At 41.9% G+C, this 17270-nt stretch overlaps 2 protein-coding genes across 3 annotated transcripts in view; one reads left to right on the forward strand and one right to left on the reverse strand.

Annotated features, from left to right (window-relative positions):
• The window catches only part of MBTPS2 (membrane bound transcription factor peptidase, site 2), a 208486-nt gene that overhangs the window by 113716 nt on the left and 77500 nt on the right, over positions 1-17270 (forward strand). The window lies entirely within an intron of this gene.
• The window catches only part of SMPX (small muscle protein X-linked), a 37361-nt gene continuing 27842 nt past the window's right edge, over positions 7752-17270 (reverse strand). For both annotated transcript variants that reach the window (XM_079320292.1, XM_079320294.1), the window contains exon 5: positions 7752-8258. The gene's annotated coding sequence lies outside the window, so the exon portion shown is untranslated. The remainder of the gene's footprint in view (positions 8259-17270) is intronic.

The raw sequence follows: 17270 nt of genomic DNA on the forward strand, positions 1-17270 counted from the left end.
TTTTGTTCTGGACATTAGTAAATTGTATTTCTGGATGTCACTTTTTTCTCTCTTTTCTTGAAGAGAAGGAGGAAGGTGTGCAAAATATCACTAAGCCAAAAAATCCAATGAGCAAGATTAACAACAGCCATATTCTGCCTGATTAATGCTGTACCACAGCAAGTTGGAAGAGGTGCAGAAGAGAGACCCCCTTGAAGAACTGGAAACTGCTCTTGGTAAAAGTTTGCCAGACAATGTGAGACTGCAGGGGTACAACAAGACAAATTCTGGAGGAGTTATGCCTCCACATTGACAAACATTGTGTTTCCTGAAGCCCTGCAATGCAAAATCACTCCCCCAGTTGTGGCTGCACTGCTGCTCCAGCAGGACAGAATGACCTCACAGAGGAAAACAGCCATACCAGAGAGGTCACAGAGGGTGAGATAGTCCCAGCTTTGTGGGGAAGGACTAGAAATCCTGGGCTCTGGGATTCCCCCAGAGGTGTGAGGAGCTCCCTGAAGGAGAGCAGGGCAGACCAAGCAGGCTGGAGGGGCAACCCCAGGAGAGAGAAGCCAGCAGAGCCTGGGATTGCTGGAGGGAAGGAGAGGAGGGAAGGAGAGGAGCCTCCCTGGCCTGACCCCATCCAGCAGGGAGGGGTTTTGCAGGCTGTGCTCCCACCTCAGGTCTCTCTGAACCAGGCTCCTCCAGAGCTCATGGTCTGCTGGGGCTCTTTTCCAGGTGGAGGCTGGAGATAAATCCATGGTGCAAAGCAGCAGAGCTTCACTTACACCTGCAGCTGAATGCACCTTGGGGTTTAGTCAGAACAGAGCTGACTTCAGCTGCCTTTCTGGATGTGTTTCACAGGCAGAGCACGTTCCTCTCCCCTCAGGGGCTGGGGAAGAGCCCACGTGTCCCATTTGGGTCATGACTATAAGAATTTGATGTCAAATGAATTTTCTCAACTACGTGGTGCTGTCCAGTGTCATTTTCCCAATCTGCAGAGTGTTACCCCTCACACTGCCCCCTCTCAGGGTGGGGATGCTCAGCAACATTTTATTGGAGAAGCATCCATAGCAGGGAATTAGGGGATGGCCTCATTCACAGGTGTTGGTGGCTGAGTCACTGGGATGTCATTCAGGCATGAGGACAGACTGTGAAGGCCTTCAGATCACATGCGTGCATGACATTTAGCAGGGGTGGGTGACCTCCCAGGAGATTATCTGAGAGACCTAAACTGGCCATAGAAAGTGGCATTGGAGGCCTTCATTGACCCTGGACAACCTTCAGCAATAAAAAGAGAGGATGAGCCTATGGATGTGCATGCAGGGGGTGTGGAGCAGTGCTGAGAGCCCTGTGAAGGGCAGAGGGCTGGTGAAGCACAGCCCAGCTCCACGTGCCTGCCATGGAAAGAGGGAGGAGAGGACACTGTGTGCTTCACAGGGCAGAGGGCTTCATTTGCTCCATTTGATCTTGTGTGTGTTTGCTACTCGTCTGTGCCATAAGACATGTAAAACTTGAGCTTTTTACCTAGTTTCTGTAGGAAAACACAAATCTGGATATTCTCCTGACTCTATGATTCTGGGTCACCAGGCCAGGGCCAGACTTGTCAGCAACAGTGACAGCAACCAGCAGCACTGGGCCTTATTTATTACATCCTTCTGTTTCTACCATTGCTCACCAGCATCTCCAAACCAGCACCTCAGCACACACAAGGACTGTTGGGGGAAGAAAAGAGAAAGATGGTTTTCCTAAGTTCAGTATCAATAACAATCCAAAGGGCCTTACAGTTTTTCCTCAGGTCTTTGTCCTCCTCTTAGCACTTCTCTCTCATGGTTCAGTCCAGCACAAATCTTTCACCAGCCTGCTGGACCTGCCCAGGTGAACCTGCTGAGCTATGTGTTTGAAAACTTGGGAAGAAAGAAGGGGTATGGCAGCAGGGACTTTAGAATCACAGATTCTAGATTCTAAACCATTGTTTAGAATGGAAAAGACAGGATGACCTAGTCCAGCCTTTAACCCAACTCTGCTATGCCCACCACTAAACTGTGTCCACTGCCCTTCTCTGGGCTCATTTCAGCCCCTCAATGTCTGTCTTGTAGTGAGGGGCCCAGAACTGGGCACAGGGTTCAACACCACTCACCAGTGCTGAGCAGAGGGGACAGTCCTGCCCTGGTCCTGCTGGCCCTCTGTTGGCACAGGAGGTGCCATTGGCTTCTTGGCCACCTGGGTGGATGCTGGCTCATTTCCAGCTGCTGTTGCCCAGCACCTCCAGACTGACCCTTTTACATGCATGGCTTTCCATCCATTTTTTCCCCAAGTCTGGAGTGTTGCCTTGGGTTGTTGTGACCCAGGTGAAAGAAGTGGCAATTCCCATTACTGAGCCTCATAAAACTGGCCTTGGCCCATCAATCCAACCTGTCCACATCCCTCTGCAGAGCTCTTCTCCCCTCCAGCAGATCAACACTCCCACCCAGCTTGATGTCACCTGCAAAATGACTGAGTTGATATAAGATATTAAACAGGCCCCAAAACTGAGCCCTTGTTACCACTAGTGACCAGTTTCCTCTGGAAGTCCAAAATGCCAGTTCTGCTAGTCCCCCTCCTTCTCCAAGAATCAAAAACTTTTATTGTTTGATGCTGGCTTTGCCTGAGACACCCTCCAACCATCACATCACCCACGAGTCCTCTGTCCAGAAACAACAGATCCATCAGGGCTCCTCCCCTGGGTTGAAGGCCCCCATGAGAAAAAGGGACAGTCTTTTGTAAGATTGTGACACTTCTGCTTATAAGAATATTTCATCTGCCTTATGAAAGACCTGAAATCACTCTTCTCCCCAACCTGTTTCTCAAAGCAGAAACCTAAACCCAGGCTGTCTTCTGCCTCTCAGCCCCACCTTACACATTTCACTTTCTACAAGTTCATGCCACTGGCACCATTCTCCTGCACTTGATGAGTTGATTTTCTGTATTGGGTTTGCATGGCCTGGCTTTTGGTAGCAGGGGGACACAGATGGCTCCTCTGAGAAGCTGCTGGAAGCTTCCACTGTGTCTCACACAGCCAATCCCTGGTGGCTCCAAAGATGAATGGGCCACTGGCCAAGGCTGGACAAATTAGAAACAATGATAACACCTCTGTGATAACATATTTAAGAAGAAATCAATAAAAACTGTGGCACAGTTGTAAGTTTTGGCCAGAGAAGAGTGGAGTGAGAACATATGAGAAGAACAGCTCTGCAGATACCAAGGTCAGTGCAAAAAGATGGGCAGGAGATGCTCCAAGTGCTGGAGCTGAGATTCCCTGGCAGCCCCTGGAACAGCCCATGGTGAAGCAGCTGTGCAGCCATGGACATCCATGGGGATGTAGAAATCCACCTGCAACCATGGACATCCATGGGGATGTAGAAATCCACCTGCAGCCATGGACATCCATGGGGATGTAGAAATCCACCTGCAGCCATGGACATCCATGAAGATGTAGAAATCCACCTGCAACCATGGATATCCATGGGGATGTAGAAATCCACCTGCAACCATGGACATCCACAGGTGAGGAAAAGGTGTTTTTAAGGATTTCCTTTACTTCTCATTATCCCACTCTGATTTTTCTAGCAATAAATTCTCTTCATATCTCTAAGTTGAACCTGTTCTGCCCTTGATGGCATTTGATGAGTGATCTCTCCCAGTCCTTACCTCAACTCATAAACCCTCGATTATATTTTCTCTCCTTTGTCCAGCTGCAGAGTGAGCAGCTTTGCTGGGTACCTGGCAGCTGGCCAGTGACATCTACTCATCCAGCCCATGACATCTACTCATATGGATCCTCCTCAGGCCCAAAAAAATGTGTGAATCCTGCCCCTTGGGTCCAAACCTGCCTCACATGGTCAACAGCTATGTGCTAAGGACAGGAGATAATGTACTGCATCACATTGTTCAGCTCAGCTGCAGGCTGATTTCTGCACTTCTGCTGATGCCAGAGCCTTGATTGTCAGTCTCCTCTTGGAAGAGGGATGTGTTAATTGCACTAAACCCTGCAATTGCTCAGCTAGGAAAGCATTAGGTGGGAATGAAGGATCACTGTATCAGATGAAGATTACTCTCAACAGAAACTATTGCAGTACCTGTAAAAACATTCACTATGGATGCAGCATCATAAGAAAGACAAATTTAATTCCACTTTAGTTTCATTAAATATACATAGAAGTATTAAATCACTCTTCACAGAATGGCATGCAGACAGAATCAAATTTAATTAGTTACCAGACAAGATTTAGTTTCCACCAGTGTTTAAGAAATCCATGGTTGGTTTCAGGGCCAGAGCAGTCTCACTTCACTTGCACTGGCAGTCAGTCTTCTGCAGGATGCCTTTGAAAGCCACCTCATAGATTACTGCAAAGCAATGCAGTGGGAAGTAAATATAATGTATGGATAGGTGTGCTTATTTTATAAATGGCTTTAAACTTCTTTGAAAGACACAGAAAAACTGGATTTTACCAGGTTTGACTGATCTTATGTCCAACCATCAGCTATTTTGTCTCTACAGAATATTTTATCTTGGGGCTGCAGTATTTTTTTGAGGACTAAAAACCTGGCTTTAGGGGAAGTTTTCTTTGTATTTATTCATGCACCAACAATACTAAGCAGCTCATATACCAAAATTAGGATCTTTCTTCCAAACACATTATTTAATCTGCAAAAGCTCATTGAAATTAAATATGCACACATTAGAGAAACTGGGACTTAGTCACAAGTGCAAAAGAAAATTGTTTCAATATTTTGCCCCTAAAGCTAAAGAAAAGATACAACTATTTTCCTTGGATCATCTTCTGTGATTCTCTTCTCTCAGCATCAATTTTTATAAGAAAAAAATAGCCAAAGTTCCAGATTTTTTAATGCCTTCTCATAAATAATTTACAGACTGCATAAAATAAGAGATAAATAAAAGGACCTTCTTTATCACCCTTGTGAGTACACTGAGCATCCTGCTGAGATGCCATTGAACTCTGAACTGTGCCTCCAGCTTGGATTTGGGCAACTCACATCCATAAACACAATTGCATGTAACCACAGGTGTTTTACTGATACAGTTTGTAAAGCAGTACAGTGGGGCCTTGCTTCTTCTGCTTTTTTTAAAATACTTGCTTTTACTAATAGCTTACACCATCACAGAAAAGATAAAACTACCAGTTTAGTTCTGGAATTCAAATTAATGCATAAATCCAAGCCTCCAGAGTTTTAAGACAAATGACACTATTTCCCTCAGAAGTGCAGAAGCCATATGATCTTTTAACTGGACGTGATTAAACCAAAGTAACCAATGGGGATACATTCAAACTCCCCAAAATTTTTAGGTAACAATATTTATTATTATTTTTTCTCTATCTTTAGCTTTAAGCTAAATGTGTTTGGATTTTTCTGTGCAGATAATCAGAAAAATACTTAGAGTGTATATTTGTTCACTGGCCAGTGATCAAAACTCTTTTCCCAAATGTGAATGGGGTCTTGCTGTCTCAGATTAAACCCTTTGCTGTGGGCACTGCATGATACTTATTTCTGTTTTTTCTAACAGAACATGTTGCCACAACATTGCTGAGCAATTTCTCTTAGATTAAAAAAATCTCTTTCTGGCATTAGGACAAAAACCAAAAACAGTGCAGAGGAGGCAGGGAGTTAACAAAGGGAGCTGTCCCCACCTTTCATGCCCAGTGCTTGGTGGCACAGGGGCAGTGCTGTCCCTCTGATTTACTCTCACTCAGGCAGTGCATTGACAGGGCACAGGGCTCCCTGTGAAATCCACTGAAATCCAGCTGTTTGCCTGGTGCTGTTTCCTCTGGCTCATCTAGGGGTGGTCCCTGGGGAGGTGTTAATACACATCTGACAGTGCCTTTGGCTCATACCCACAAAGACTCCCTTGTGACCACAGCAAATGGGCATGGTGTTGGCATCATCTGCTATTATGTATTTCTGTGCTCATTCTTCTTTGTAAGACCTCAGCCTTCCCCTAAATTTGTGCCAAAATCTAACATCTGGGGGATAGAATTTCCCAAACCACACTGCAAAGTTGCTTGGGGCATCTTTCACTGGCTTGTGTGTGCCCTACAGTCAGATCCTTTAATGTGGCTTAGATAAAAAACAACCTCACTAGCACAAGGTGGTTCAGACCAGTTGTAAACTGTTTGCTAGCTGAGACACAGAGTCTTCACAGCCTCCTTTTTTTCCTAGTACATGGTTGCTAATTTCATGTTTTATTAGGGATTTTCTTGTACTCCTAAAACTTAATTCAGGGTTCTCACTGATCCCCACTCCCCATTAGCTGCCAGTCTCAAGGAAGTGAAAGAATTTCCATTTAAAATAAAAACAAATCTCAGGAAAGATATTCTTTGCCTCTGACTGGTTCTTCCCCACTCTGAAGATGTTTCAGTGGTCCCTGGTGGTACCTACCCCTCCATCTGGAAGCAGGAATTGGAAATCTGGCAAAAGAACCTAATTTCTCTGTCAGGGATGGGATTTTTTTTCTTTCACCCACACATTCAGGTGTGAAGACTGGGATGTGGCCCCAGCTCTCTCCATCCTCTGGAATTTCCACTGTGAAGTTTCCTAGCTATAAAAGGAGGGGGAAAATGAGGCTTTACCTTTCCCCAGTTCTCTGAAATTAGTACTTTTTGGTGAGCAAAGAAAACAAAAGCCAAGGCCCTGATTCATCTTACCTTCAGCATCATTTTGGATCAAGGGATTATGTGTTTTCTCTTTTTTATCATTTCCAGACTGGTAGGAACAATGCAGTCCAATGTCAGTGTCTGATAATGCTGTGTTGGGGAAAATGGTTCGTTTTTGATTGAACAGACATGTTAATCTCATGGGGGTGTAAATAAAGGTGCTCTTGATTCATTCCATCTCTTGACATTTCCATTTCAACCTGTCCTTAGAGGATGTTCACCTCCAAGAAATGCATTAGGGAAATCAGAGCATATAAGGATGAAGCAGGATAGTAAGCAATGTTGATATTACATATTCAAAGTAAAAAATGCAATAATGTCATTTTAACTGAGCTGCAGAGAATACAGCTCCTTTCCAATTTCCTGTACAAAGTAATGAAAATATATGGAAACTTAAAATTAAAAAATAATTTCAGTTAGCTCTTGTATTATCTGATGGAGCAAACAAGAATTAAATGAATGTCATTGTAAGTAATATTCAACTTGAAATCTGTTTTCTAACCAGAATAATTATCTTTATTTTATTTGAATAAACAAGAGTCAGGCAGAGAGTTTTAGAGTATGTAGAATAGTTTCAATCACCATTAGAAGAATATTATTCAAAACAGCTCCTCATATCCCTTTACAGTAAGTAACATAAAAGAGACCAAGAAGACACAATGTATTAAATTTCTCTAACAAGATCTCATTTCCAAAAATAGAAATGCATCAAACAGTCTTCTTTTATGTGCAGTCCATATAACAAGCCCCAAGCACTAATCACTCCATGTAAGAGGTGCTGTGATCATACATTATTTTAGCCCAGCATCCACATCCCAGGGTTCCCTTTTGATTTGCACTTTTGAAGATAATGATCCTTCCAGCTATATTCATGAACATGTTCCATCAAGGCTGGATGAGTGTTTATTGGAATAAAGGTTGCAGGTTTTCTGCCAGCTACCTCCCATCTTGTATATTCATTGTATAAAGGTGATGCATAAGTATCAACAGAAGTGCATTTTAGATTCTGAAGGAAAACAAACACTTTGTCTCTACAACAAAAGAATAATTTAGCTCAACTCACCAGAAAGACCATTGCTTTTATTATTTTCATTTCCTTTATTACACATTATACATAATTCCTCTTCTATAGCTAGGAACTCACAACAGGACATAAGATGTTATATTCTTCATTTATTCTGCATTTTGTGAAGTCATTTAAAAACACTTTTGTACACATTGACATTTTTCAAAAATAAACAATCTAAATTAATTGAAAATAATGATGTATTTTTAAAGTTTCTTTTTACTTTTGCTCAAACTTCAAATTACAGTATTCCCCATTCTCAGGTCAAAATCATTCCTGTACATACCCATATTCATTGCTAGTTGCTTTTTTCTCTTTTATTTCAGCACTACTTTCCTATGTTACACAAAATGGACAAGAAAGCATTGATATAAATGTACAAAGAAGATACTTCCTATGGGATATTGAAGAGTTGGGAAGTTCATAGTCTTCATACAAATATATAAAATTTCTGAAATTCTCTCCATTCATTGGAATCCATTCAGTTTCACTAGTCAGACCTGTGCAACAAACACAAGACCAGCAGTTAATCATTATCAGTGCACTCATGGGTATTTTCAGACCATGCAGAAAGCTGTGAGAGGGAGGAACTCCCCACACCTGCAATTTTTCCTTCACTAAAAGCACTTTTTACAGCCAGGCTCAGGGAATGCAAATCTTTATGATCCACTAGGTTTTCCCACCTAGTTTCCAGATCTCTGTCTGATGAAAATTCATGATTTTGTCAAGACTTCAGGTCTTTAAAGCCTTGAGTTGTGCCCCTGGAGCAGGGTGCTGGGGCTGTGCCCAGCCAGTGCCCTCTCATCCCCAGCAGAGCCCTGACCCTGCTTCAGCAGCCACAGGAGGCAAATCCTGCCTGTGGCTCAGCACTGTGGCCATGCTCAGCCTGCAGGTTGCACCAGTTCACAACAATCAAAATGGTATTTCATTTTACCATTGAATACTACTTACTGATAAACACTGTCTGTGCATTTTATTTTTTTTTTAAACTGCTTTGGTTATCCTCTTCTCTTGCCTTTTCTGTTCTGCCCATTAGAGTCTTCACTGGTGAGACTCCATCAAACTGAATAGTCCTGGGGAGTTTTCAGCCTCTCTTCTTTTGGTAGCATATATATTCCTGTAAATACTTTTGTCACACTTCCACTTTTCCCCTATTTCTGCTTTCATTCTCATGACTGACCAGCACTGAAGACACTATTCTAGACAGAGTAGCAAAGTATTTTCCATGTTCTTTTCATAAATCCTTCTGATTGATTGATTTATCTAAAACAAGGTGGGGAGGCACTTAGTTTCTATCTGGGGAGTGATGAGTAATTTCCTTTGACCTGTCTACAGTGACTCCTTCCTGCACATCACATTCAAATAATTTGAAGCCCAGCATGGGGCCTATTTCTGTTCTCTTTGAAGTTAAGAAATACCATGGTTGCTATTGATATCAGCTCAATAAGGAAAACCTGAATTAACTTTGAAATTAACTTTCAGAAGGTCAAGACACTAACTTCCTCAGCATATATTTTTAATCAGCTAAGATCTAAGTATTTGAGGTGGAGGAATGTGTTTACTTTTATTAAATTTTATTGAACTCATGAACCTTGAACTTAAATGCTTAGAAAATAGAGAAAAATCACAGGACAGAACAAAAAATGACAACCTGCTATATCTCAAGATGTGTTACATGAAGGAGTTTATGCTCCTGAGCACATGCAGGCTGTGCATATTTGAGCAAACAGTGGAGGCACATTCAAAAGGCTGGGATTGCTCAGCTTCCAGAAGAAACTCCTTCCTGGTGAAAAGAGGTGCTATTAAGAGAATCCCTGCATGGCTTACACTGACTGCTTGAAAGTGGTGGCAACCTTTAAATAAAGAAATCAACTGTTAATTAACTTGTCTTGAAAGACAGTGAGAGGGTGTCACTGCCCACAGGGAAGTGGCCCTAACACCACGTGCAGTGCTGCCAGCTCCCTGTGGCCAGTGGCAGTCAAAGGATGCAGCCATCTCAGCTGCTCAGAAAGGCAATGCACTGCTCTGCTCCAGCTGAAATTTCCTTACAGTCAGGTAATTTTAGGTATTTATCTTCTGATCTCAAAAACAAAATCCAGCTTTAGGGCTGTATTTGATGGCTCCCTGGGATACACACACACATGTAATCCTGTCCTCTGTAATTACCTCCTGCCTACACAGGCTCTCCATGTGCTTCAGCACTCAGGATTATTCTCCTCTCTCTCAAAATCTACTGTGCCTGTTCCTGAATATCACAGGGTGGCTGTTTTCAAGTGGTGTGTGAATGGCATTGCTGGCTATAATTGAACATGGGGCCTCAAGCCTGGGGTCAGGACAAAGAGTGTGCAGGGCACAGCAGGCAAATCTGAGCACAGTGCTCCTCAACACCACCAGTGTTTTCTGATCCTTCTGCTGAAAGAGGCCAGTTCTGCCTCCACCTTGTGTGGCATGATGGACAGATGTAATTTAACATTCTGGGTTTTAGGATTGGATTAGATTTTTTTATACCTTTCTAGCAGATTCAGCATCTTAGATTTAAGGCTGTGTTTTCTGCAGGTGTCACTCTGGGGGAAGACATCTGCCTAGCATGGGAGCTCCATGCTTATCTTCTTTAATTAGCTTAGCCTTTCCTTACTTCCTGACAGCCATCCTGTGCTGGGCACATCAGGCCCCCAAGAATTGTGAAAATGCAAGGAAAATGAGTACAAAGCCCTTGGGTACAAAAAGGGTGGAGACACTTTTCTCATTGTGCTGAGTGACAGGAAAGGAGACAACAGGCACAAATTGAAACACAGAGAATTTCATCCAAATAGGAAAGAAAACTTGTTTTGCCATCAGGGTGTTCAAACACTAGTCCAGGCTGCCCAGGAAGGTTATGGAGATTCCATTCTTGGTGATATTCAAACCCTGACTGGACATGGCCCTGAGCAATGACCTGAGCAGGGCACTGGACTGGATGTTTTCCTGAGGTGGCCTTGAGGCTCAGGCAGTCTGTAAATCTGGCAGAGGTTTTGCTGGTCCCAGGGGAAGCTTTCCTCTACTCATGAGGCCCAAGGTGGATTCATGGCCATGTGCAAGGTACCTCTTACCTGGCTGTGGAGCCATCAGTGAGTTCACAAACCAAAACAGCAAGGTTTTAGAAACTATACTACTGTGCTGCTAATAAGACAAGTAACCTGGCTGATGGGATTACTTTTGGTCACATGCCTCATTTTTTAAAATACTTCTTTGTCCTTTCTTTGTTTCTCACTGTTCCCACACCTTTGACCTTCAGCTCCCACTGAAATCACTATTAATATCCCTTGATATCCCAGGGCTGAAATGTCCAAACTGTCATTGTATCCCATGCCCTTTCCTCCTTCCCTGACACGGGCAGTGGACCCACCAAAGACCTGCTGTGTCCAGTTCTTCCAGTCACAGCTGGGACACAGCAGCTCTAACCAAAGGAAACCCAGCCTTCTAGGAGACCATGTGCCTACAAGAGCAGCTAGTTAGCAGAAGAGCAATAAAAACCAAAAACTGTATCTCCCAGGAACCCTGACACTTGCCATCCAAAAGAAGCAAAAGTCAAATTGCCATGATGATAAATCTTTCCTTCGGGCTCAGGTGCTGAGGAGAATCAAGCCCACTTTTCTCAAATTTTGTCTAAAGCATGCTGCTTGCAAGTGGTGCTATTTTAACACCTGGTAACTGTATTATCTTTCTTTCAGGTACACTCTCTGCTCTCTGGTTGTTTATAATTACTAGCTAAGCTCCCTCTGCAGTCAGTGGACCCTCCATTATCTCCCTGTGATGCTCTAATCCACTCAGACCTCCCACTGGCCAGCTCCAATTCTCCCTGTCCCAGCTCCCAAAGGCACACTATTTATAGAGCACAAACTCCTCCAGAGATCAATGGGAGCCTGTGAACTCAAAAACAGGTTGCTTATGGTACATTAATATTCCTCTCAGTTATATTCTCTGGTGATTTTTTTCAGCTGCTGCAGGTTATCACCAGACTGCTGCTCCAATCAACCTTGCACCAAACAACCCTCAGCCATTAAAAAAAAGAATATTCTTGAGAGAAAATGCTTAAATGCTGTCCTGATTAAGAGTGGACATAAGCACAAGCTTAGGAACACTTTGAATCATGGAATTAGAAGGTTTTTCAGCCCTCAAGACCTTCTCCATTCCCTGACTAAGAATCTGCAAGGCTTTGATTGCAGTCAGTTGGATGCCAGTGTCAGCTTCTAGAATAGAAAAGACTGGATCCCTGAGGTTTCTGACCACAGACAAAAGCAGTAGCTATTTTTATATAAGAAATTATTTGCTGTATGTGCTGTTCAGCACAGATGCAACATGAAAAATAAATGCAAATAAAGAAAAAAATTGCAAAATTTCACTATTTTTTTTCCTCTTTCAAAATTAAAATTTTTAATGCTGCATCTCCCTTTTATTCTCTGAAAACACCCAACTAGTTAACAGCAAGCAGACAAAATATTTATTATTTAAAAGCACTGGTAATTCCAGTTGTCAGTGTTTTCTGTTCTTAGAGAGCATGGTAGCTGAAAGAAGAAACATGAAATCCACCCAGATTTTGGCTGTATCTCCATATATGTAATAAAATGGCCACATTGGGTGCTAATATATAATTAAAGAATGAATCACCTGGGCATTAAATTCTTTGTTTCAATAGTTTCTAGGTCTATATACTTAACCCCAAAATTCTGTTAAGGCATCTTCTTTTATAAGAAACAATTTAACACAGGAGAAAACAGACATTAGCACTTCAAAGAAGATCAGTGATTATAGCAAGGGCACCAAGGTTCAGTAAATGCCTCCCACTCAACAAGCTTCCAAAGTGAACGGCCACATGATGTTTACTCCTCACCAGAGCCCATTTATAGATCTCTTACTCACCACTATCTCCATAAATGCAACCCTCAAAAAGAGGCAGCTCTGTTTGGGAGCAGACAGAGAGCTCACAGTGGGACAAATGGCCCTTGCCTTCACAATGCTGTTTAGCCAGGCTGTGGGTCATGATTTAAGCCATCCACTCTCAAAAGGCTCCAAACTACTGAAAATGTTCATTACACACCTTGTGAATTGCCCACGGACAACAGGTATGGCTGCTTGAAGAAAATTCTGCACCATTCAGAAAAATGGATAGGAAGGGTTAAGAAATGCCCCTTCAAAAGTGCAAATGGGAAATGAAGGTAATGACTTCTCATGGAATTAGGAGGCCTAGGAAGGAGTTTGTTCCCATTATGTCATTTGAAAGACATTTGGCCATTCCCAGCAAACAGCACACAGGGAATGAAAAGGGTATCGGTTACAGTAAGGTAAGAAGGGGACAGAGGTCATGAATGTCTGTTAGTCTGGAGCAGAATTAGCCCAGAATTACAAACACACTGCTCCACAGAAGGAAAACCTGGGCAAAAGGTAAATCCAGGGACATGTCTCCTTTCATTGCCCTAGTGAATTGTCAAGGGGAAATAAAGCCAGACTATCTCCTTAGGCTCTCTGATTCTCCTACACATCTGGTAAAAGCTTTGACCTTATGCAGACAGTGACCTGGAGTGCCAGTGAATCTGCTTTAATTCCTCTCCTTCACTTCTCTCTGATGGGCAGCACCTGCTACAATCAGCTTCTCCCATTTTAATATTTATATCACATCGAGATCTCTGTCCACACAGATGCCAGAGGAAGCAGCAGGAAGTCAAATGTGCTCCAGGTTAACATATTAATACTGGGGTGCCAGAGAGATGTTTTAAGTTGCAAAGAAGAGGGAGTTCATCCCTTGACTCCTTTCCAATGATATCTGCTTGACTAAATGCATGATCCTTCTTTAAATTAAACTGTGCTTTCCTGCATGTTTTTTACAAATCATTTTAACACATTTGTTATATTTCTGTCAGGATAATGATAGCAACTCTCATACAATTGAGCATATATCATATGTCTTTTAAATTATATTTTCTCTCATTTATATTTTCTGGACATTGTCCCTGTCAAGTACTGGAAAGGTAAACATTTATGCCTTTTTTTTTAAAATTACATTTTAACTCTTTTTTTTTTTTTTTCCCTCTACCTACAGTCAATAAAAATATGTAAGGAAGCAGCTGAAATGGAAATGCACATACACACACAGGCAGAGTTTCAAAACAGAAAGAAATGTCAGAATTTTTATTCTTTCAATTGGTCTGACAAAGAATGCTAGGCAAAAAATATTTTCCACCAAAATGCAAAAAGAATCTTTTTAATAAAAAACTTTGCTATCTTCACTATGAAGAAATTATTGGAAGCCATATGCTCCTTTTGACATGCATATGTTCTTTGTCTAGTTTTCATCTTAGTTCAGGGAGTGTGACATGGGGAGGGAGGGACAGTTTTGAGCCTTTCACTGTTTGCAGCTCAGCAGAGCACACAGAGGAGCTCAGCCAAGTGCTGTGTAAGAGCAGGTTTGGTCAGACACAACCAACTCTTTTATTTCAGACAGCAAAAGTCAGGTGGAAACATTTCTTGTGTTATGCTGGTATCAAAATTTCTGTTACTTGCACTAACACAAAGCTTTGACATCAAAAGAACTTGCAGAAGAGACACAATTTCACTCAGTGGTTCTGAAAAGACAGCTGACAAATAGAAGTCTTTCAGAACAACATGAATTCTAAATTTTTCTTCTCTGAAAGACCTAGACATCATAAAGACATGATACTTGTCATTTGTTATATTGCCTTTTCTTTGTAAGTGGAATGTATGTGGTCCAAGGTGTTGCAGTAAGTAGCAGTTTCAAAAGTGAAAAAACCCCCTCAGACATCAGCATTTCCAGTAAAAAATAAACAAATATCCCTACCTCTTGACAAGTATTAATTCAAGAGTTTTGGCATTTGTAGTTTGTTACAAACACAAAACCTCTAGAGGATGGAAATGTGTTCTGAACTTCTACATCTCTTTAGCCTTACCAGTTATAATTTTACTTTTGTTTGGGCAATTCTTGGCTGAGATCAGAATGCTGCCTAAAACATGCCAGTTCTCATTTACATGAAGTAGAACCTTAATGAGGAGGGAATTTTTTAGCTAATGGATTCACAACAAATGCTGATATAAATACATTGTCTAAAAAGATAAAAACAGCAGTTTCTTAAAGCTGGCAAAGCATATCTTGAAGTTTATCATATCTGAGTAGCTCATAAGGAGACTGAATTTTAAATGACTGATTATGCAGAGCACTTTGAAATGTTATTACAAAGAAAACCCTATATAAAGTGTGGTTTATTCTCTGTTATTAGTATTATTACTACTTCTGCAGTGACTTTCTCTGGAGCTATCCTTTACATTTTCTCTCCATACTGTACAGTTTTAAAGCACAGTGGCTGTACCAGATGCTTACCTCAAATTTAATTCAAGTTTTCATTTCAATTTTCTGCTTTTCATTAACATTTTCACTACAAGTTCTCATAACTTACAGTTTCACCCCCATAAAAAGATTTTGCAGACCCATCTTCAGCTGCTTTGGGACTGTATGAGGTTATTTGTGATTCATAATGGCTAGCAAGGATTAAGCAGCATATACCTATGCTGTGATTAAAGCTGTTGATAAGGAGCTGCAGTGGCTCTTTTTAACTCTGTTAATAAGAACTATGCTGCAGCACTTTCTCCCTTTTAAATTAGTATTTTCTGAAGGAAAAGAAAAAATGCTTTTCCTTTCTAGCACTTTAGCAAGTTCTGCCAAGTCCATGCAGGTGTGTGCCTATAGTTATTATTCTTTGCAATTATATATCAATATAGGGAAAACTGTTCTCTGAGGTTATGTTAAGTGGTTCTCATTCAGCTGTACAATCTCTGCATTAAAAAGCAACTGATTCCCAGGGTAGGCATCACTCAAGAGCTTGGTCACTGTTGTCAGGTATCATCCTGGCCATATTAGCAAGTATACTCAAACAGGCTATTAATGGAGACAAATGACTAAAAGAGCTTAATAGCAAAATGTTTATGTTGGTGAGATTAGAGAGGGATTTCTTGGACAGTTTAGTTGTATTTCATTTTCATTCCCCATAACAGCAGACAGTGAAACTTCAGTAATTATCATTGTAGCAAATTCATCAGTAAGGAAGCCAAAACCTAATGGCTGATCCTGGAAAGTTTATTACCTCCTTTGAGGTGCAACAAATCCTATTGATTTCTCCAATGATAAACAAAACCACTCAGCTGCTGACAGGCACAGGAAAATAGCCAGTAGCAATGCACCTGGGTGGTGGCATAGCAGGAAAAAGAAAAGGGGTTGCTAGGAGCCCTTATGGACTGATAATTGTGATGTCCACAAGACAAAGATCTATACAGAAGGGGCCAGACAAAGCCCTAATACAAATAAAATAATACTTGGCAAAATATTCAGTACAGAAAAGCAAACAAACAAAAAAAACCCAAAATAAATAATAAAAATATTGAAAGAGGAAGTAAAGAAAAAAGCTGTGACATTTAAAACAATGGGACATCTTTCTTGTACTGAGAGTGGTGATGCAATGTGAAATGCACCCTCTGAGAGTTAATTGCCTGGCTGGGGTTTCTCAGCCAGGGCATGTCTCTGAAAACAAAGCTTCCAGCTAGGAGAAAATGTATCTGGTGGTGAGTTCTCTTGCTGCAGAGGCTCCCTGCAGTCAGCACTTGCAGCCCACCACAGAGATGACGTGGGGAAAATACCTCAGAGGTGTCTGCAGCTGAACTGCAAAGGCAGGAACACCATTACTGGTATTGAAATCCATAACCTGCACCAAACATGGCAAATTACTGTACAGCTAGAACACAGAATTCCTGGGCTGCTTCAAAAGGGATTTGTGAGTGTGGGGGCACAGCCCTTGGGCTGGATGGTGAGGGAACCCACAGAAGCATTGCAGCTCCAAAATCCCAACCCAGTCCCATCCCAGGTGGGACAGCACCATCAGGGGACCAAAGCCATTTTGCACCTCCCAAGCCCTTGCTGCTCTGGTGGCAGCCCAGCCCAGCACAGAGGGAGATGAGGATGTTTGCTGAGGCATCTCCCAGCCTTGCAAATCCTCCAGTAGCTTGGATTGTCACATTTCATCATGATCTTAATGGCTTGTGTCTGCACCAGACCCACAGCATCAAAGGCTTGAAGCTGCTGAACAGCAGCTGCTTAGAAATCTTATTTGGGGTGGACAGGAAGCTGGAAATCTAATAAATCAAAGCTTTCTTGACAAAAGTGCCTGATTTAGTTGAAAAATTTGGATTCAGACTCAGGAAATTGAAAATCTCTCTGCTTTTCTGGGAAAATTCAGGCCACCCAGTTTTGTTTTTCTCGAAAAATATTCGATTTGGGGAGGCTGAAATTTGGACAAATATAGTGTTATATTTACTGACATTTTTATGGTAGGGTAAAGACCCGTCCAGAAGAATCCTTTCAGCAGTCTCCTTGTAGTCCCTCAAACAGTGCAATAAACCCACTGTAGGGATGGGCTATCACCCTCAAGATTGTGCTGCCTCATGCCATATGAACTCCAAAATGCACAACTGTG

The sequence above is a fragment of the Erithacus rubecula genome (assembly GCF_903797595.1).
Source record: "Erithacus rubecula genome assembly, chromosome: 1".
NCBI lineage: Eukaryota > Metazoa > Chordata > Aves > Passeriformes > Muscicapidae > Erithacus > Erithacus rubecula.